The following is a 22,591-nucleotide window of genomic DNA, read 5'->3' as shown; positions in this document are numbered from 1 at the left end:
GACTTGCCCAGGTTCACACAGCTAGTTAAGTGTTATGTGTCTGAGGTCAAATTTGAACTCAGGTCCTCCTGAATCCAGGGCTGGTGCTCTATCCACTGGGCCACCTAGCTGCCCCCTTGTTTCTAGTGTTTTAACAGGAATGTGTCTTCTTATTTTGTTAAAAGCTTTATTACATCTGTTGGAAAAAATAATTTTTTTTTGAAAATATGCTTATAGTTTTTCTAATATTGAACCAGCCCTGCATTCCTGATGTAAATCCAGCTTGGTCATAGTATATAACCTTTGTGACATGTTGCTGTAATCTCCTTGCTAGTGTTCTCCGTTCAGCTACCAAAGTGATTTTCATAAAATCAAATAAGATCATGTCATCTCCCTCCTATTCAGTGACTTCCTGTTGCCTCCAGGAGCATATACAAAATGCTCTGTTTAGCATTCAAAGCCCTTCATAACCTAACCTCCTCCTACCTTTCCAAGCTTCTTATACCTTACTCCTCAATACGTATTCTTAGATCCAGTGATACTAGACTCCTGGCTGTTCCATGAACAAGAACTCCATCTCTCAGCTCTGGGCATTCTCTCTGGCTTTCTCTCATGCTTTGAATGCTCTCCCTCTTCCACTTTGACTACTGAGTTTCCTGGCTTCCTTTAAGTCTCAGCTAAAATCCTGCTTCCTACAGGAAGCCTCTCCCAAGTTCTCTTAATTCTGTTGCCTGTTAATTATTTCATATTTATCCTGCATGTAGCTTGCTTTGTATATATTTGTTTGAATGTTGTATCCACCATTGCATTGTAAGCTCTATGGTGGCAGAGACTGTCTTTTGCCTCTTTTGTATTCCCAGCACTTATCACAGTCCTGCACATAGTAGGCATTTAATAAATGTTTATTGAATTGAATTAAATTATTTTATTAAAATTTTTGCATTAATATTCATTAGGTAAATTAGTCTGTAATGTTCTTTTTAAGTTCTGACTCCCTAATTTAGATATCAAAACCATATTAGTGTCCTTGGAGGAATATGGTAAGATTCTTTCTTTAATTATTTTTTTAAACAATTTTTGTAGTATTGGAATTAATTGTTCTTTAAATGTTTAGTAGAATTAACTTGTAAATATATTTGGCCCTGGGTTTTTTTTTTCTTCCTTCAATCTAGGTAATTCATATTTTTACAAATATTCATCCATTTTGTTTAGATTATCATTTTTATTGCTAGTGAATTGGACAAAATAGTTACCAGCGATTGCTTTTATTCCCTCTTCATTGGTTTTGAATTCATCACTTTCATTTTTAAAACTGATCATTTGGTTTTCTTCTTTTTTAAGATCAAATTAGCCAGTAGTGTATCTATTTTATTAATTTTTTCCTGGTTTTATTTATTCAAATTTTTTTTAAAACTTTATGTCTTATTTGATTTTTAGGATTTCCATTTTGGTGTTTAGATGGAGGCTTTTAATTTTTTTTTTTTAATTGCATGCCTAATTTGTGTATTTGCTCTTTCACAACTGTGTTTTCTTTGTCTATATGTATAAGAATATGAGTCATTACTCAGCTGATAAATGGTCAAAGGATATGAACAGGCAGTATTCCAATGAAGAAGTCAAAACAATTTATAGTCATATGGAAAAATGCTCTAAATCATTGATTAGAGAAATGCAAATTAAAACAACCTTGAGATATTATTTTCTACCTACCAGATTGGCTAAAATGATTGAAAGGGAAAGTGATAAGTATTGGAGGGGATGTGGAAAAATTGAGACACTAATTTATTGTTGGTGGAATTGTGAACTGATACAACCATTTTGGAGACCAATCTGGAATTACGCTCAAAGAGTTATTAAACTGCGTCTACCCTTTGAATGACTTAGCAATACCATTTATTAGACCAATTTCCAAAGATAATTAGGGAAAAAGGAAAAGAGCCTATATGTTCTAAAATCTTTGTAGCAGCTCTCTTTGTGTTAGCAAAGAGCTGGAAATTGCAGGGATGCCCATCAATTGGGGAATGGCTGAAAAAATTGTGGTATATGATTGTGAGGAATACTACTCTGCTATTACAAATGATGACTCCATTGATCTTAGAAAAACATGGAAATACTTACATGAAATGATAAAGAGTAAAATGAATAGAACCAGGAGAACATTGTATACAGTAAGGGCAATATTGTTTTAAGAATGACTTTGAACGACTAAGTCATTGTAAATTCCCAAATTAACTCTAATGACATATGAAGATGCTATCTGCATTCAGAGAAAGAACTGATAAGTAGAAGTACATATACGATAATTTTACATACATACACACACACACATCTATCTATTTATATCTAATGGTAGCCATCTCTACAGGGTGGGAAAAGGAAATAAAAGAAAAAATATTATATGATAACCATTATATATTTAAAAGGAATAGCAAGTTGTACGTAATAGATTTGTAGTTTCATGTGCAGTCATCTTTTTTAAAAATTATATTATGTTATAGAAATGCTTGTTTTATTCCATAAATTAAAAATAAATTTTTAAAAATTATGCTTCAGAGGCCCTTTATTGATTATAATTTTTATTGCATTATGGTCAGAAAATATACATTTAATATTTATGCTTTTCTATATTTGTTCATAAGTTTTTTATGCCCTAATATGGTCAGTTTTTGTAAAGGTGTCATGTACAGCTAAGAATAGTTATTCCTATTCTATTTTTCTATTCCCATTCAGTAGTCACTAGAGGTCTATCAAATTTGACTTTTCTAAAATTCTGTTCATCTCTCTAACTTCTTTCTTGTTTATCTCATTGCTGGATTTATGTACATCTAAAAGTATATTGAGGTCCCCCACTATTATAGCTTTAATATTTATTTCCTTCTATAACTTATTTAACTTTTCTTTTAAGAATTTAGATACTATACCATTTGGTTCAGTATTGATATATTTATGTATTGTTTTTATTATTTATTTATTATTATTATTTATTTATTTATTATCTATGGTACCTTTTAGTAAAATGTGTTTTTCCTGTATATGATCTCTTTTAATTAGGTCTGCTTTTGATTTTGCCTTGTCTGAGATTATGATTTTGCTCAAGCCCCTTATTTTAAGTAGTAGTGTTTTTTACTCCTAGAACTGTTGCTTCAGGACTGGCCTATCCATTCAGATTCCAGTTTGTATCATAAGTGTCTCATCAAGCTCTCCACTTAGCTCCACTTGCCTCTCCTCTTGTTAGTGCCCCTAATTAAGTATCCCCAAATATTGATCTGACCTAAATTCAGGAGCGAGATTTACTCTTTTTCTCAAGCAGTCAGATTGATATTCCTGGTTCTTTAATATCCCCCAGTGGCAAATAGGTGCAAGACTGTCTCCACACTCTTCCCATAACACAATCCATCAGTAAGTAGAAGGAATCCTTCCTTTCCTTTGCTACCTGAGATTGTCTCAAAATGTTGGAGACCTTACTCACTTTGTCTTGTTACTGTACAAATTAATTCAGGAATACAAATGAAGCACTTGGGCTTTCTACTTGTTATCTCCTGCCCTTGTTGAATGAGCAGTCAGTATTCTCTTCCTATCATGTTTCCTTGCTGCCATCTTTTACTCCTGTTTTTAGCCAAATTTCTTATTGATAACTATAACCAGCTCACACCTACTATATGGCATAGTATTGGATCCTACATCATTAGCAGGATTTCCTGTGTATTAAAATTTGAACAATTTCAGTTTGTGATATTATTTATTGTTTATCATGTTCAGTACCTACCAGTGTTTTTCTTGAAGAAAGTATTAATGATGTAAGGGAGTGAGATTTCCGGTAGAGTTCATAGTTCTTTGGCCTCATTCCTTCTCCCTGACCAGTGCTTTTTTGCTATTTCCTCACCATCCTTTCCTGTTCCCACTTTTACACTTAAGTCACCAAGTATCAGTGTGTGTATGGATTTAATATGAAAGGTTTTATCGATTTCTAAACCTCTTCATCCTCTGAAACTGATGTTATATCAGCCATAATTATTTTTCTTGGTGGTCTTTTTGGAAATACTTACCATAAGTTCTGTAATATTAAATAATTATGATACAAGGTTTCTTGTTGCTTTCAAATTTATAATAAAACCAACTTCTTTCTTGACTCCTCTTGAGTCTATTTCTTTTCATTTAGCTTTTTCGTTTATAGTAAGGAGATCAAGGTTGATAATGATTCATATTCTTTAGCAGCATGTTCACTTGGTCATTGGACAAGATTCTCACATTTAGACTTACCAGTATGTTAAGTTCAAGTTCATAGTTTAAAAAATTCTGTATTTCTTAGCACTCTGTGCCTACCTTTCTGCTATTTTGCCACTACCATTACACCGTATAAGCCACTACACAAACGGAAAGTGATCATATAGGACTAGGGGCTTTTTTATATCTTCTTTTTTTTTTTTTTTCATGGATTGCCATGATCAAATATATCACTGTGTGGTCTAGCTAGCTACCTGGGCAGAGTCTCAGAAAAGTTACAAAACTGAAACCTTACCTGCATTATATGCTTTGCTGGCATAGCCTTTGAGAACCTGAGGTCACCTCCAATCCATGACAGGACAGAGTATTTTGTGGAAGAGTTCAAAATTTTCATTAATGAAGCTAAAAATGACAAAAGATTTATGAAACATTAGTTGAGGTAGTGTGGTACAATGGAGAAAGAGTTCAAATGTGAACTTTGCCACTGCTACCTGTTTAAGATTGAATCAAGTTATCTCCTTGGACCTCAGTTTCCTCATGTCTAAAGTTAAAAAAAGGGCTGGATAGATGACCTCTAAAGGTCCCTTTTAGCTCTGATTTTATGATCATATGAGGTTAGGAGTTGTGATATACTAACAGGTTTGCAAACCCATTCTTTCTGAAAGTAGAGGTAAGTTAACCCTTGCTTTCCTGTGAGAAGAGAAATTCTTCACACAATTATATCCTTATGCATAAATTTACTGACTTCATACAGCTGTCAACTATAATTAATATGGGTGCTGAAACAGAGGATCCTGTCCTAACCAACTTAAGAAGATAGATAAGCTGAAACTTTATAATCCTGTGTGTGTGCACATGCATGTGTGTGCACGCATACATGCAGAGATGTATATATACATATGTGTATAGAATATATGAACAAAATCCTTAATCAAAATTCAGAGGACCATGAATCCTTAATTCCCATGGGAGGGGACTACATCCCCCCAAAACACAATTCTTTCCCAAAACCAAATTATTTAGTTCTTGACAGCTCATCATTGTATACCATTTTAAAGAGAATATTCATACACACATACATAAATACATTTAACTTGAGTCTGACTTTTCGCCATTCTCTCAACCATAAAGTAGAAGTCATATATCATTAGATTCTTTTTCCGTTGGGAAGTTTACCACCTCAGAAAATATTTTCTTTCTTGGAGAATGACACTTCAAATACTTTTGCATAGGACTCACCTCCTGTATGTCTTCGTTGCTTTGCACCTCCTATGTGACTTCCTACTACTTGAAATATACCGCTATATAGTTTTGTGTAGGCTTTGACCAGTAAAACCGCTTCCTGGCTCTAGTAGATAGCATATTTTTAATAGGAACAAGCAACTCATTAAGCAAAATTCATAGCCTTAAGCTTCTGGAAATCCCAGTGGTCTGTCCTTTCTATGTCTCTTCAGCCTCAAAAGTACCTGAATTGGTATTCAGGTATTCTCCCCCTTTGAAAGAGGAATTTCTCAACTATTGTCTTATGACCCTGTTCAGGACTAGGGGATCTTTCCTCAGGGGAGAATTTTAAGGACCCAAGGAAATCATTTTCCCCTGGAGGCTTGCTTGTATTTGCTGGTTTTAAGTGTTTCAGTTCAAACAGGTTTTGAAGAGACATCTGAATACACTGCACAGTAAACAAGATGATTGCCTATTCTTTCAGACTTCAATAAAAGCAACTGACCATATTGCAGCAGTTCTTCCTGTTTATCATATTCTATATGGCAAGATTCTGCTATATACCTGTAATATCTGGTGCTCAAGTTTGTAATTGCGGGTATTTACTATTGGATAGCTTAAATTCTGCTCTCAACTTCGGTTTTAATTCTTGTTATGTAACCATTTCTTAATAGTAACCATTGCTGTGTCTCTGTTATCTTGCTTTAAAAATGTGTTTTTTTTCAAGGTTCCTTGCTACTTTCTGCAGCCTATACAGTTCTTGATCCAGTTTCTTATTTTCTGCTGTTAGGTGTCCATCTGTCAATAGCTTGGGTGATACATTCTTAAAGTCTACCAGACAGATCATCTTAGAACATGTCATTTCCCCTTAGTGCTCAAATTGTAAAATTGTTCATCAGATGTCAAATCAGATAAACTGTTCTGGGGATGCAGACATTTTTACTCAGAGACAAGTACCTGCTCCACACCTTCTTTTTGATAAGCTATGTTTCTGCATTCTCCTTTTGTGAAATTTTGATCCCTACTATCAGAATATTTTTGTTTTTTAATAATATTTTATTTGGGGGCAGCTAGGTGGTGCAGTGGATAGAGCACCGGCCCTGAAGTCAGGAGGACCTGAGTTCAAGTGTGGCTTCAGACCAAATACTTGACACTTACTAGCTGTGTGACCCTGGGCAAGTCACTTAACCCCAATTGCCTTAAAAAAATATATTTTTTATTTTTCCAACTACATGTACAATTATATTACATTTTCCAATTACAATTACATTTCCAATTACAGTTTTTAACATTTTTTTTTAAATTTTGTGTTCAAAATGTTCTCCCTACCTCCCCTAGCCCTCGTTGAGAAGGCTCGATATAGTTTGTACATGTGTAGTCATGCAAAACATATTTCTATATTAGTCATGTTCTGAAAAAAAATAAAACAAAAAACAAAAGAAGAGTAAAAATAGTATGTGTCGATCTGCATTCAGACTCCATCAGTTCTGTTTCTAGAGGTGGGTAGCATTTTTCATCATAAGCCTGTCGGAATAATTTTGGATCTTTGTATTGTTGTCATTCACAGTTGATCATCATGCAATATTTCTGTAACTGTGTGCAGTGTTCTTCTGGTTCTGCTCATTTCACTTTGTATCAGTTCATGTAAGTCTTCCTAGGTTTTTCTGAAAGCATCCTGCTCATCATTTCCTATAACACAATAGTATTCCATCACAATCTTATACCGCAACTTGTTTGGCCATTCCCCAATTCTTTGCCACCACAAAAAGAGCTGCTATAAATATTTTTGTACATCGAGGTTCTTTTCCCTTTGTTTTTTTAAAATCTCTTTGGGATACAGATCTAGTTAGTGGTATTGCTGGGATGAACTACGCCTTTTGGGCGTAGTTCCAAATTGCTCTCCAGAATGATTGGATTTGTTTACAATTCCTCCAACAATTTATTAGTGTCTCAATTTTCCCACGTCCCATCCATTATTTGTCATTTTACTTTTCTGTCATATTAGCCTATTTGATATGTGTGAGGGGATACGTCAGAGTTGTTTTCATTGGACAGTGCTTCTTAAACTGTGGATCATGACTCCATGTGGGGTCACGTAACTACATGTGGGGGTTGCTAAAAATTTGACAACAGTAAAAGTTTTCTAAACATGCAATGACCAAAAATTAATTCAAAATCAAATGTGTAATGAACCTGAGGTGTTTCTGGCGCTGCTTGCCCATGTTGCACTGCACAACTTCACTGCAGCCTTGGTTCTGAACACACAACATGCACACTTTGCACTGTGCGTGTTGTCACACCACACAGTGCCAATGAACTCTGTTAGAAACACCTCGGCTCAGATTTGAGACTATTGTATGTTATGAATGGCAGTGTTTTTGTTGTATATACAGAGTCGTTAAATGAATTTTGGCTTGGAATTAGGACAGAATTTTCAACAATTTCAGAAATGGCCCTAAACATATTTCTGCCATTTTGTACTATGTATTTATGCGAAGTGGTGTTTTCAGCATTGTTGATTATAAAATCAAAATTATCAATCAGCTCTGAAAAACAATGAAGATGCTGTATGTCATGCAATATCAAATATTCTGCCAAGATTTAATTCTTTATGTAAAAATAAACAAGCATATCCATCTCATTAGTATGTAAATTTGCTTTCATATTTAGTAAATGGCAAAATTATATGTGTACCAAAGAATTGTTTTAAAATCAATTTCTTTATGATTTATTATCAGTAAATGTTTGATTTATATACCTGTTTTATATACCTACATATCTGGGACTGTGTAAAAATTTCTCTGGTGAAAAGGAGTTGCAAGTGGAAAAAGTTTAAGAAGCCCTGCTCTAATAAATAATGATTTAGAGCATTTTTTCATATCACCATAGATAGCTTTGATTTCATCTGAAAACTGCCTGTTTATATCCTTTGACCATTTATCGATCAGGGAATGACTTGTATTCTTATAAATTTGGCTCAGTTCTCTATATATTTGAGAAATCAGGCCTTTATCAGAGAAATTTTTTGTAACATCCCCCCTCCCCCCAGTTTTCTGCTTTCCTTCTATTCTTGGCTGCGTTGGTTTTGTTTGTGCAAACTTTTTTTAATTTAATGTAATCAAAATTACTCATTTTATATTCCATAATGCTTTGTTTATCTTGTTTGGTAATAAATTCTTCTTTTATCCATAGATTTGGCAAATAAACTATTCCACACTCCCCTAATTGGCTTATGGTATCACTCTTTATGTCTAAATCATGTATCTATTTCAGTGTTATCTTATATATGATATGAGATATTGATCTATACATAGTTTCTGCAAAACTGCTTTCTGGTTTTCTTAGCAGTTTTTGTCAAATAGTGAGTTCTTGTTATTGTCCCCAAAGCTTGGATCTTTGAGTTTATCGAATACTAGATTGCTATGGTCTTTCCTTCTGGTATTGTATACCTAATCTGTTCCACTGGTCCACCATTCTATCTCTTAGTACCAGATTGTTTTGATGATTCCATGTGGTAATACAGTTTGAGATCTGTTATGGCTAAGCTACCTTCCTTCACTTTTTTTCCCCCATGAGTTTTTTGATATTCTTGACCTTTTGTCCTTCCAAATGAATTTTGTTATTATTTTTTCTTGCTTTATAAAATATTTTATGGTACTGAATAAATTAAGGTAAATTTTTCATTTTTATTAATATTGTCTCAGCCTACCCATGAGCAATTAATATTTTTTTCCCAACCATTGAGATCTGACTTTATTTGTGTTAGAAGTGTTTTATAATTGTGTTCATATAGTTCCTGGGTTTGTCTTGGTAGGTAAACTGCTCAAATGTGAGGTCCAAAATTATCCAATCTGCAGGAAACAACCACTGAGGCAGAGCTCTGAGTCAGTAACCATTTATTAAAGGGAATAGACCCCTTCAATGAATAGGACCTCAGATGTTCCTTATGATCTGAGATGCCCCCTTTCCGTAGGGCATTACTTTTATACGGCTTGATACCCAGACACTCAGATGAGCTAAAGTAAAATACAAAATCTTCTTGGTTGATAGACCTTGATTTTTGATGAATCAGCATGGGTGACCAAGGTAAGAGTCATCTCCACTAAGTGGTCATAAATGGCCTCCTCCTCATGTTGGGCAAAACAAGGTGGTCCGGAGGTCCAAAAATAAGTTGAGAAATTTATATTATACCAAGACATCCCAACCATGCTGGGTTTGGTCATTAGCGTTTTCGTGGTTAGGCAAGTAAACTTTATAACTAGTAAATAAGTGCTGAACAGTGAATTTATATGTCTTAAAGTTTGAGGTCTACTATAAGAAAGAATCTATCTTATCAAATTATCCCTATATTATACATGTTAAATATGCATTAATACATGTTACTCTTGTATTATTGTTAGATGACTAAATTGACTAAATACATATTAGTAGAAGAGTACATCGCTAATAATTGTTGACAGTCATTACTCCTGTGGAATCACACCAAATACTGAATAGGCTGTCTAGTAAATCATTTCTCTTGCAAGTATTTTATGTTGTCTATAGTTATTTTAAATGGAATTTCTCTATCTCTTGCTGCTGGACTTTGTCAGTAATATATAGAAATGCTGTTGATTTATATGGGTTTAAATTTTATATCCTGCAATTTTGCTGAAGTTGTTAATTATTTCAAGTAGTTTTTTACTTCATATTCTAGGATTCGCTATGTATACTCTCACATCATCTACAAAAAGTGATGGTTTTGTTTCCTCATTGCCTTTATAATTTCTTCCATTTTTTTCCCCTTCTCTTACTGCTATAGCTCACATTTCTAGCAGTGATAATGGGCATTTTTACTTCACCTCTTATCTCATTGGGGAGGCTTCAAGCTTATCCCTATTACAGATAATGCTTGCTGATGGTTTTAGATAGAAAGCTCAATTTATTATTTTGTTTTTTAGTGTTTTAATAGGAATAAATGTTGTATTTTGTCAGTAGCTATTTCAGCATCTATTGAGATAATAATGATTTTTGTTGGTTTTGTTATTGATAGGGTCAGTTATGCTGATAGTTTTCCTAATGAACCAGACCAGCATTCCTGCTATAAATCCTACCTGGTCATAGTGTATGGTCTTTGTGATATATTGCTGTAATCTCCTTGTTAGTATTTTATTTAAATTTTTTGCATCAATATTCATTAGGGAAATTGGTCTATAGTTTTCTTCCTCTGTTTTTGCTCTTCCTGGTTTAGTTATCAGCACCATATTTGTGTCATAAAAAGAATTTGGTAGCATTCCTTCTTTGCCTAGTTTTCCAAATAGTTTATATTGTATTGGAATTAATTGTTCTTTAAATGTTTGGTAGATTTAGCATCTGGTCCTGGGGATTTTTTCATTGATGGCTTATTCAGTTTCGTTGATGGCTTATTCAGTTTCTTTTTCTAAAATGAGTTTATTTAAGCATTCTATTTTCTCTTCTGTTAATCTAGGCAGTTTATTTTTTGTAAATATTCATGCAATTCAGTTAGATTGTCAGATTTACTGGAATATAATAGGCAAAATAGCTCCTAATAATTGCTTTAATTTCTTCTTCATTAGTGGTAAATTTACCCTTTTCATTTTTGAAAGTGGTAATTTGTTTTTCTTCCTTTTTTTTTCCAGTGAAATTCTCCAATGGTGTATTTGTTTTCTTCTTGTGGTTGTTTTATTTAAACCATTGAATTAATATGTAAAACTAGGAGCTGGTTTCCAGCTCCTAGTTTTACATATTAATTCAAAACCAGCTCCTAGTTTTACATATTAATTCAATGGTTTTTTTTTTTCAGTTTTATTAATCTTTCATTTGATTTTCATGATTTCCAATTTGGTGTTTAATTGGGGATTTTTAATTTGTTCTTTTTCTAGGTTTTTTTTTTTAGCTGCATGCCCAGTTCATTGTCCTATTCTTTCACTATTTTATTGATGTAAGCATTTAGAGGTATAAAATTTCCTCCAACTACTACTTTAGCTTCATTCCATGAATTTTGTTATCTTGTCATTCTCTTTAATGAAATTATTGATTGTTTCTATGATTTGTTGTTTGACCCACCCATTCTTTAGGATTAGATTATTTAGTTTCCAGTTAATTTTAATCTATCTTCCCATGGCCCTTTATTAAACGTAATTTTATTGGATTATGATCTGAAAAGGATGCATGTAATATTTCTGCTTTTCTGCATTTGATTGTGAGGTTTTTTATGCCCTAATACATGGTCAGTTTTTGTGTAGGTGCCATGTAGTGCTAGAAAAAGGCATATTCTTTTTTATTCTCATTTGTTTTTCTCTGGAGTTTTGTAAGTTTTCTGAAATTCTGTTTATCTCCTTAACTGCTTTCTTGTTTATTTTTTGGTTAGAGTTATCTAGTTCTGAAATTTGAGGTCCCTCACTAGTACAGTTTTACTATCTATTTCCTCCTGTAACTCACTTAGCTTTTCTTTAATGGATGCTATAGCATTTGATTCATATATGTTTAATATTGATATTACTTCATTGTCTGTGGCATTGTCTTTTAGCAAGATACAGTTTCTCAGGGGGTGGAGCCAAGATGGCGGAGGGAAAGCAGTGACTTGCTTGAGCTCTTGCTCAAACCCCTCCAAATACCTATAAAAAATGGCTCTAAACAAATTCTAAAGCAGCAGAACCCACAAAAAACAGAGTAAAACAAATTTCCAGCCCAAGACAACCTGGATGGCTGATCGGAAAGGTATAGAGGAGCGTCGTTTGGTGCAGGCCACAGCGACCGTGGAGCAAGCCTCTGAGGACTGAATCGCGGGCAGCTGTGGCAGTTTCCAGACTTCTCAGCCCACAAACGCCAAAGACAACTTAGAAGGTCAGTGGGAAAAGTTTGTGACTGTGGTCAGAGAAGAAGCTAGGTCTTAGCCGCCCCTGGGGCCGTGGCTGTTTCCTGAGCTTCCAGCCCACAGACTGAGGGGTATTGAGTGGCTGATCAGAGGGAGATTGCAGGGATCTCTTTGCCAGTGCTGAGGCAGGAATCTCTTGCTTTGCCTGTGCTTGGATCTGGGTCACAGTTCTGAGGGGCAGTCTTGGGGCAAGGAGGAGTGCTGGCATGGTGAAGCTTGTTGTGGCGGTGGAGAGAAAACACCTCGCCCCTTATCATAGCACCTTGGAAGAACTGAAAATTTTCAGGTCCCTAGAAGTATCTCTGAAAACAGCTGTACAAACCCCCAAAGCTTGGCACAGTACATTCTCCACATTGGAAACAGACTCTTACCTTAACAAAGAGTTTAAAACTCAAGTAATTGGTTGGAATCATGAGCAAGCGGTGCAAAAAGAGATTATATTATCTTACTTTGGTGACAAAGAAGATCAAAATATACAACCAGAAGAAGAAAACAAAGTCAAAGCTCCTACATCCAAAACTTCCAAGAAAAATATGAATCAGTCCCAGGCCTTGGAAGAGCCCAAAAAGGATTTTGAGAAGCAAGTAAGAGAAATAGAGGAAAAACTGGGAAGAGAAATGAGAGTGATGCAAGAAAATCATGAAAAGCAAATTAACAGCTTGCTAAAGGAGACCCAAAAAAATACTGAAGAAAATAACACCTTAAAAAATAGCCTAACCCAAATAGCAAAAGAGGTCCAAAAAGCCAATGAAGAAAAGAATGCCCTAAAGAGCAAAATTGGACAAATGGAGAAGGAAGAAAATTGGACAAATGGAAAAGGAAAAAATACTTCCTTAAAAATTAGAATAGAGCAATTGGAAGCTAGTGACTTTATGAGAAATCAAGACACTGTAAAACAAATCCAAAAGAATGAAAAAATAGAAAACAATGTGAAATATCTCATTGGAAAAACAACTGACCTGGAAAATAGATCCAGGAGAGAGAATTTAAAAATTATTGGACTATCTGAAAGCCATGATCAAAAAAAGAACCTAGTCATCATCTTTCAAGAAATGATCAAGGAAAACTGCCCTGATATTTTAGAACCAGAGGGCAAAATAGAAATTGAAAGAATCCACTGATCTCCTCCTGAAAGAGATCCCCAAAGGAAAACTCCTAGGAATATTGTAGCCAAATTCCAGAGTTCCCAGGTCAAGGAGAAAATATTGCAAGCAGCCAGAAAAAAACAATTCAAGTATTGTGGAAACATAATCAGGATAACACAAGATTTAGCAGCTTCTACATTAAGGGACTGCAGGGCATGGAATATAATATTCCGGAGGGCAAAGAAGATAGGATTACAACCAAGAATCACCCACCCAGCAAAACTGAGTATAATTCTTCAGGGGAAAAAATGGTCATTCAGTGAAATAGAGGACTTTCAAGCATTCTTGATGAAAAGACCAGAGCTGAATAGAAATTTGACTTTCCAATGCAAGACTCAAGTGGAACATGAAGAGCTAAACAGGAAAGAGAAATCATAAGAGACTTATTATGGTTGAACTGTTATTTGTAACTCATGAGACCTTTGTCAGTATTAGGGTAGTAGGAGGGAAAAAATTGTAAGTATGGATGGATAGATAGATAGATAGATAGATAGATAGATAGATAGATAGAGGGCACAGAGTGAGTTGAAGATGAAGGGGTCATATCTGGAGAATAAAATTAAGGGGTGAGAGAGGATTATACTAGGAGAAGGAGAAAAGGAAAGGTAGAACGGGGTAAATTATCTCACAAAAAAAAAAAAAAACAGAAAAGAAAAGGCTCTTACAGTGGAGGGGAAATGGGACTCAATTGGGTATGGAAATCTGTCTTACCCTACAGGAAAATAGTAGGGGAAGTGGACAAGAGAATAGGAGGATGACAGAGAGGAGGGAAGACTGGGAATGGGGGTAATCAGAAGCAAATACTTCTGAGGAGGGACAGGGTGAAAAGAAAGAGTAGAATAAATGGGGGGGTGGGATAGGATTAAGGGAAATAGAGTTAGTTTTTCACAGCATGTCTACTATGGAAGTGTTTTGCATAACTGCACATGTATAGCCTATATTCAGTTGCTTGCCTTTTCAATGAGGGTGGGTGGGGAGGGAGGAAGGGAGAAAATTTGGAACCCAAAGTTTTAAAAACACATCTTTAAAAAAAATGTATGTTTTCACATGCAGCTGGGAAATAAGAAATACGGGAAATGGGGTACAGAAATCTATCTTGCCCTATAGGAAAATAGAAGGGGAAGAGGGGAGAGATAGCAGGGAAAGCAGACTAGGGGAAGGGGTGTTCAGAATGCGTGCCATCTTGGGGTAGGGGGAGGGGTGAGATGGGGTGAAAATTTGGAACTCAAAATCTTGTGGAAGTAAATGTTGAAAACTAAAATAAATTTTAAAAAAAGTAAAACCAAATAAAAAAATTAAGTTTAAAAAAAAGATACAGTTTCTCTTTAATTAGATCTTTTTAATTAGATCTGTTTTTGCTTTTGCTTTGTCTGAAATCATGATTGCTACCACTACTTTTGTTTTACTTCAGCTGAACCATAACAGATTCTGCTCCAGCCCCTTATCTTTACTTTGTTTGTGTCTTTCTGCTTCAAGTATGTTTCTTGTAAACAACATATTGTAGAATTCTGGTTTTTAATACACTCTGTATCTGCTTCCTGTTTATGGTGAATTCATCCCATTCAGTTATGATTACTAGGCATTCCACTCCATCTTATTCTTTCTTTCTCTCTCTACCCCCGCTTCCCCAAAAGTGTTTTGTTTCTGACTACCACTTCCTCTAATCCTTTCTCCCTTCTATATCAGTACCCCCTTCCCCCTTCTCTTATTCTCTTCACCTCCTAATTTCCTGTATAATTAGATAGATTTTGATACCCTAATTAGTATGTATATTATTTCCTCTTTCAGCCAGTTCCAATGACAGTAAGGTTCAAGCATTGCCTGCCACACTCACCCCACTCTCCATCTTTTCCCTCCATTATAAAAACTCTTTGGTGCCTCTTTTATGTGAGATAATTTTCCCCTTTCTCTCAGTGCATCCCTCTTTTTTACCTCTTAATTTTTTTCTTCAGCTTATCATTACATTGTACTCACACCTGTGACCTCTTTCACATATACTCCTTCTAACTAATAATGGTGAAGTTCTTAGAAATTACAAGTATCACCTTCCCACGTAGGAATGTGAACAGTTTAACTTTATTGAGTCCCTTATGATTTTTCTTTCCTTTTTATGCTTCTCTTGAGTTTTGTATTTGAATATTTTCTTTTCTTTTCATTAGGAATGCTTGAAAGCCCTCTATCTTATTTAATACCCATTTTTTTTCTCTCTGAAGGATTATATTCAGCTCTTGGTTGTATTCCTAGCTTCTTTGCCCTCTAGGATATCATATTCCAAGCCTTCCAATCCTTTAATGTAGAAGCTGTTAAATCCTATGTTATCCTACAATAGCTCCATGATATTTGAATTGTTTCTTTCTGGCTGCTTGCAGTATTTTCTCCTTGACTGGGAACTCTGGAATTTTGCTATAATATTCCTGGGAGTTTTCATTTGGGGATATCTTTTAGGAGGTGATCAGTAGATTTTTTCAATTTCTATTTTACCCTCTGGTTCTAGAATATCAGGGCAGTTTTCCTTCATTTCTTGAAATAAAATATCTAGGCTCTTTTTTTTCAGATCATGGATTTCAGATAATCTAATAATTATCAGAGTATCTCACCTGGACCTATTTTCCAGGTCAGTTGTTTTTCCAATAAGATATTTCACATTTTCTTCTATTTTTTCATTTTTTTGGTTTTGTTTGTTTCTTGATGTCTCATGGAGTCGTTAGTTTCCACTTGCCCAATTCTTATTTTTTAAGCATGTATTTTCTTCATTGAGCTTTTGTACTTCCTCTTCCATTTAGCCAGTTCTACTTTTTAATGAGTTCTTCTCTTCGTTGGATTTTTGTGCCTCTTTTATCATTTGGCCTATTCTGTTTTTTAAGGTGTTTTTTCAGTAATTTTTTTAACCTCTTTTCTAAATTGTTGACTCTTTTTTCGTGATTTTTTTTTTATATTACTCTCATTTCTTTTCCCAGTTTTCCCCCCTGTCTCTCTTACTTGGTTTTAAAAATCCTTTTAAAGCTCTTCTAGGAGTTCATTTTGGTTCAGATACCTATTCATAGTTTTCTTTGAGATTTTGTATGTAGTTGCTTTGATTTTGTTGTCTTCTTCTGAGTATGTATTTTGATCTTCCCTGTCACTATAATAACTTTCTATGGTCAGGTTCTTTTTTTGTTTGTCATTTTTCCAACCTATTTCTTGACTTCTAACTTTATGTTAAAGTTAGATTCTGTTCCTGGACTGGAGGGGACACTGTCGCAAGCTTTAAGTTTTTCATGCTGCTGTTTTTAGAGCTATTTCTGTTGGTCTGTAAGTTTTCAGTTCTTCTCTGTTGGTATGCTCTAAGGAGAGGGGTGGTCATTGTTTTCTGCCCTAGAACTGTGACCAGGGTCCCAGCTCCGTTTAGTGCTCCTCCTTGCCCTGAGACTGTGACTTGAGATAACGTATGAGCAATGCAAGGAGTTGTGCTTCCAGTGCCTACAAAGTATCCCTTGTAGTCTCCTTATGACTAGTTGTCTGATCCCCATGTATTCTGTAGGATGAGACTTCTGGAAGCCAACATCTCAGATTCATTTACCACCAAGGCCTGTTGCTGACCTGTGGGGCCCAGATTATGCTGGCAAGGCTTGTGCTGAAATGCAACCCAGTCACATTCCAGTTGGACAGATCTTTCCTGCTGACCTTCTAAGTTATCTTGAGTTGGAAAGGTGTTTTACCCCTTTTTTTATTTTTTGGTTTTGCCACTCCAGAATTCACTTTGAGGTGCTTTTTTTTTAAGTTGCTTGAAGGAGAATTTGGGAAAGCTCAGACAAATTGCTGCCGTTATTGCTCCATCTTGGCAGTATTTTTGTTTTGATTAGTAGTCTTTATAGGCTTTTCCTGAATCCACCGCTCAATCAATTCCTAGAAGAGATGAGTGCTTGTATCATTTTGCTAACTACAAAAAGAAAATCCTGCTCCCTTTACTGTAGTTATGGCCTAAGACTTAGAGCAACTTGTATATGCTAATTTAAATTAAATTTTATTTTTTTCAGTTAGCAAAAAATCTTTTTTTATTTCCCTCTCACCACTCCTATTTGTAACAAATATACATAGGCAAGCAAAATAGATTATTGAATTGGCCATGTTCAAAATACATGTTTCATTATGTCCCAGTTATCTCTTTTATTAGGAAATGGGTAATATGTTTCATCATGGACCTTCTGGATTATTGTCTGTTATTGTATAAATTGTTCTTTGGTTATGCTCACTTTAGTCTTCATCTGTTTAAGGGTCCTTCCTGTTTTCATTGAAATTGTCTATTTCTTATGACACAGAAACATTCCATTATATATACCATAATTTATTCAATCAGTCCTCAATAGTTTACAGGATTTTTGCCACTACAAAAATCTACTGTAAATATTTTCTGCTTTTCTTCTTTCTTTGTTCTCTGTAGTGATAGGCCTAGTAATGTCCCTGTATCAGATAGTCTGCACTATTTAATTTTGGGTGATCCATTTCACAGTTCAAATAGTGCATCACTGTGCACATTTTCCCACAGCTTTTTCAACATCTGTGATTTTTCTTGTGTCAGTTTTGCCAATCTGATAGATGTAAGGCGAAACCTTAGAATTGCTTTAATTTGCGTTTTTCTAATTTTTTAAATTTTTAATAAGAATTTTGCATTTTTCTAATGATTAATGTTTATAGTTTGGGTTTTTTCCTTTGAAAACTGCTTGTTCATATTCTTTAATGTTTTATCAACTGAGAATGGCTCTTATTCTTTTAAATAGAGTCAATTCTTTATGTATCTTTGGAAATGAGATCTTTATTAGAGAAGCTGTTAGCAAGATTTTTCCCCCAGTTATCTTTTCTTTCTAATTTTGGCTGCATCAGTTTTGTTTATGCAAACAAGTTAAAATTTTATGTAATTAAAATTGTCCATTTTGTTTTTTATGATCCTCTCAGTCTCTTGTGTGGTCATAGACAAAGATCTTTACCTATCAGTAAATCTGAGAGGTAATTTCTTCCTTGCTCTTCTATTTTGTTTATGATTTCTGTCTGAAGCAGAGTGTATGATACATAAATGCTTAATAAACGATGATTGACTTTGTGTACTTTATGAGATAGTAGTCTATAACCTAGATTCTGCCATATTCCTTTCTAGTTTTCTCTGCAGTTTTTATAAATAGTAAAATCTCACCCCAAAAGCTGGGGGTCTTTGGGTTTATCAGAAACAAGCCAACATGTGTTTGTTTGTGTATGTTGTGGACCTAGTCTGTTCAGCTGGTTAGTCTCTTTAAAGATACTTCAAAACAGTGTGTTTTAGAAAACAAGGAGTAATTCAATTTCATTATTCATCTTTTTTTATAACTATGTATGGTTATCCAACCACAGAATGTAGTGAGCTGACATTAGGTTACAATGTTTAGATATACATTAAGGATATTATTTCTCCATAAAATAAAACCAAAGTAAACTATAATGATTATTGCTAGTACTTGTTTGAATGTCCAAGGTATTACAGTATTGTTTAAACTTAGTATTTAGAAGAGAAACTTAAACTTCTGCTTATATCCATGACGTTTAAAAGTATTATCTAGAGATCATCTCTGACATCAGATATTTTCCCAACACCTAATAGAAAATAAGTTATTCAGACTGTTTTAGGAAACATGCTACAGTTCCATTTATTAGAATGCTTTAATCTGCACATTCCATGTATGATATATCATAATCTTCAAGAGACAGCATTTCCTCAGTCACTTAACTACATTGGTTTCCTGAATAATGAAGTAATTTGCATTGGTTCCAAGACCCTGTTTGACTATTCTGTATAGTTCTCGCAGGCATATATCTGGGAATTGTCAGAACCTAGAAGATAGTAGTTGAGTCTTAACAATAGGATAATCAGCTTTATACAGTAAAATAGTCAGATATTTAATTCTTTTTTTCCCCTAGAAAATTCATTTTAATGGGATGACCTTGGTCAGTTCTACCCAACCTATGAAAATGGGATTTTATTTTTTCTTGATCCTGTGCCACTTAACATTTTTATTGATGACTTAAATAAAAGTGTAAATTGCATGCTTGTCAAGTGATACAAGTGTAAGTGATACAAGTGATACAAAAAGTAAGTGATTACAAAAGTGATGTAAGTGATACAAAATTGAGAGGGATAGACATTGATTTTGATGATAAGATTTAAGATCCAGAAAGATCTCAGCAGTCCAAAATAAATCTAATAATGACATTTAGTGTAATCTAATATAAATGTAATGACTTGATTTTAGTTAATAATCTTCATAAGTACAGGCCACAGAAATATTTATTAGGCAAAGTTCCCATGAAAAAGATTTGGGGATTTTGGTTGACTTGAAGGATTAAAGTAAGTCAGCTGTGTCATATGGCAGCCAAAGAAACTAATGCAGTCAGGCTGCATTGAGGCTTGTCCAAATTACAGGAAATGATAGTTACATTTTTATTTCATCCTAGGTTGACTATATATGAAATATTATATTTAGTTTTTAGTGCTACATTTTGTGAAAGAAATAATCAATCTGAAACATACACAGAGGAGGTGAGGGAACTGGAGAATGTCATACAAGGGTCATTTAAAGAAATTAAGGGGTGTTCAGTCTGGAGAAGAGAAGACTCGAGGAGAATGTGTCTTTTAAGTATTTGAAGGGCTGTCATATGGAATGAAGTACTAGATTATTTTTCTTGACCTTTGAAGCAGAGTGAACAAGGGGCAGTGATTAGTAGGTGGAAAGAAACAAGATCTTGGCTTGCTGTCAGGAAAAACTTCCCAAAGTGGAATTAGAGAGGACATTGCTGTTCAGTTACATACAGGTTGGAGTAGGTGGCCTCTGAGATTCTTTCCAATTCTGAGATTGTGATTCTGTGTGTGTGTGTGTGTGTGTGTGTGTGTGTGTGTGCGCGTGCGCGCGCGCGTATGTTGGGATGGATGGGGGGGCATGGTTCTAGACCTCTCTTGACAAAGTTGACAAAAGTTTGACACCTTTTAATTGGTGCCAGTATAAGTTTATTATGCTATTTATTCTTTTCATCCCTGTCCCAAGAAGTTAAAAAAGGAGCCTTCTTTTTTTAAAAAAATTTAAATATGACTGAGATTTATATTTCAGCACAATATTTATTGGTGGGAGGGAAGCTTTTGTGTCTTTTACCAGAATTCTCCCTTAGAAGCAAAAAAGTTAAGGAGAGGGATGCTGGCTACAGGAAAAAAAATGCAATTTCACCAAATGCTAAATTTTATATAAGAAAAAATTATTTTTTAAAAGTTCACATAATAGGTATTGGTGTGGAGCCAACCATGTCCATAATTCCACTGCAAATCATTTTAATTATTTTGTTATTATTTACATTGTTGTAGTCATTGCATATAGTGTTCTCGTTCTGCTTACTTCACTTTCATTAGTTTTTATAGTTACTTATCATAGTCAGCATAGTCATTGTTTCTTGTAGAGTAGTAATATTTTACTAAATGCACATGCATCACTTTTCTTCCCTAAATGATGGGCTTCTGCTTTGTTGCTACTACCAAAAAAAAATGCTCCTATAAATATTTTGGTGATTATGAAACTTTTCTTCTTATTATTGTCCTCTTTCATGCTAAGTATATGTTTAGCAATGAAATCTTTGTGTCAAAGGGTGTGAATATTTTAGTTGCTCTCTTAAATCTAAATTGCTTTTCAGGGTGGTTGTTCCAATTTACAACGTGGCCAACGTTTTATTAGTGTGTGTCTCCATAATTCCTGTATATTTTATCATGTTTGGCAGTTTTCAGGGTGTGAGAATCCAACATTTAAAAGAACAGTGAACTCCTGTGCTCCACAGACTTTTTGCAAAAATGGAGACAGAAGGCATTTTATCAAATTTTGTCTATGAGATCACTGTGATCCTCAATCACAAATCAAGGAGAGAGAAAGCAGAAGAAAGAAAATTATGAATCAACACCATTAATGATTATTGATGTGGAAATATTAGCTGAAATATTAGTAACAAGTTATAAGCAACATTCTAAAATATTATTCACTATGACCGGATTAGATTCATCAAATGTAAAGTGTAACATTAGAAAAACTATCAATATAATTAAGAATATTTAAAAACAATTAAGATTTCATGGTTATATCATCATATGTATATATGTATACACGCACATATACACATATATATCACCCTGACACTAAGATGTCTTGAAATAAAGGGGCCATTTATTACTATAATAGCTACAATAAACAGCTACCATTATTTGTGATGGAGAGAAACAGTAGAAGCTTTGCTAATAAAATTTGAGTAAAACAGAGTAGCATAGTGCTAGAAGTGCTACCTATACCAGTAAGCTGAGTAAAGAATTTGATAGAATAAGCATAGACAAAGAGAAATCAAAACTTTCTGTTCACTCACCTTTCCCAGCTACTCTTCCTATCTTCCTTAACTACTTGCCTGCCAGGCCTATTTATAGTCCAGTATCACCCACCTCTTCTATCTGTGTACCGTCCTCCCTTCCCCCCTATCTCTCCTAGCCTATTTACCACAGTTTGCAATGGGTGCTCCAAGTTCCCCGCAGCTCTAGTCCTAGCTCTCCTATCTCACCTAAGTAAATCTCAGCCAGTGTTTCTGATGGCCCCAGCTCATTGGAGTGTATTTTTTCCAAGCATTCACCCTCCTGCAGAAGTGGGGCCTATCAGCTCCACTTACCAACTCCACCCTGAAATATTCACCTACCTACTTGCTAACCTCAATAGTCTGTACTCCATCTTACCTACCTGCCATACTTATTCCCCTGTACCTCCCCCAGGTATTCACCTACCAGCTCAACTTATTCACCTTTCCCAACACCTACTCTTGCACCTCACCTGCCTTCTCTCCAGCAAGCCTCACCTATAGCCTTACCGGCCCAATGCTCAGCCCAGATGACAGCAATGAAGAAAACTGAAGGACGATATGAAAGTTTCCTCAAGAAACAACCGTAATGATTCAATGAAAAAATTAATTGAAATAATTTTAGAATAGTAGCAGTATACAAAAACTCACAAATCATCAGCATTTTTGTATATAACTAAACCCAGGTGGAAAAGATAGAGAAATTTCGCTCAAAATAATTAACAATTGCATAAAATACTTGGGAGTTAACATACCTAGACACACTTAGGAT

At 34.7% G+C, this 22,591-nt stretch overlaps 1 protein-coding gene across 7 annotated transcripts in view; it reads left to right on the top strand.

The window, feature by feature from the left end:
- The window catches only part of DNM1L (dynamin 1 like), an 89,854-nt gene that overhangs the window by 18,174 nt on the left and 49,089 nt on the right, over window positions 1-22,591 (top strand). The gene's annotated exons all lie outside the window — the stretch shown is intronic.

The sequence above is a fragment of the Vombatus ursinus genome, unplaced genomic scaffold (genome assembly GCF_900497805.2).
Source record: "Vombatus ursinus unplaced genomic scaffold, bare-nosed wombat genome assembly UNPS02014941.1, whole genome shotgun sequence".
Classification (NCBI taxonomy): Eukaryota; Metazoa; Chordata; class Mammalia; order Diprotodontia; family Vombatidae; genus Vombatus; species Vombatus ursinus.
The sequence above is the reverse complement of the archived record's forward strand: the minus strand, read 5'-3'. Positions and strand labels throughout refer to the sequence as shown.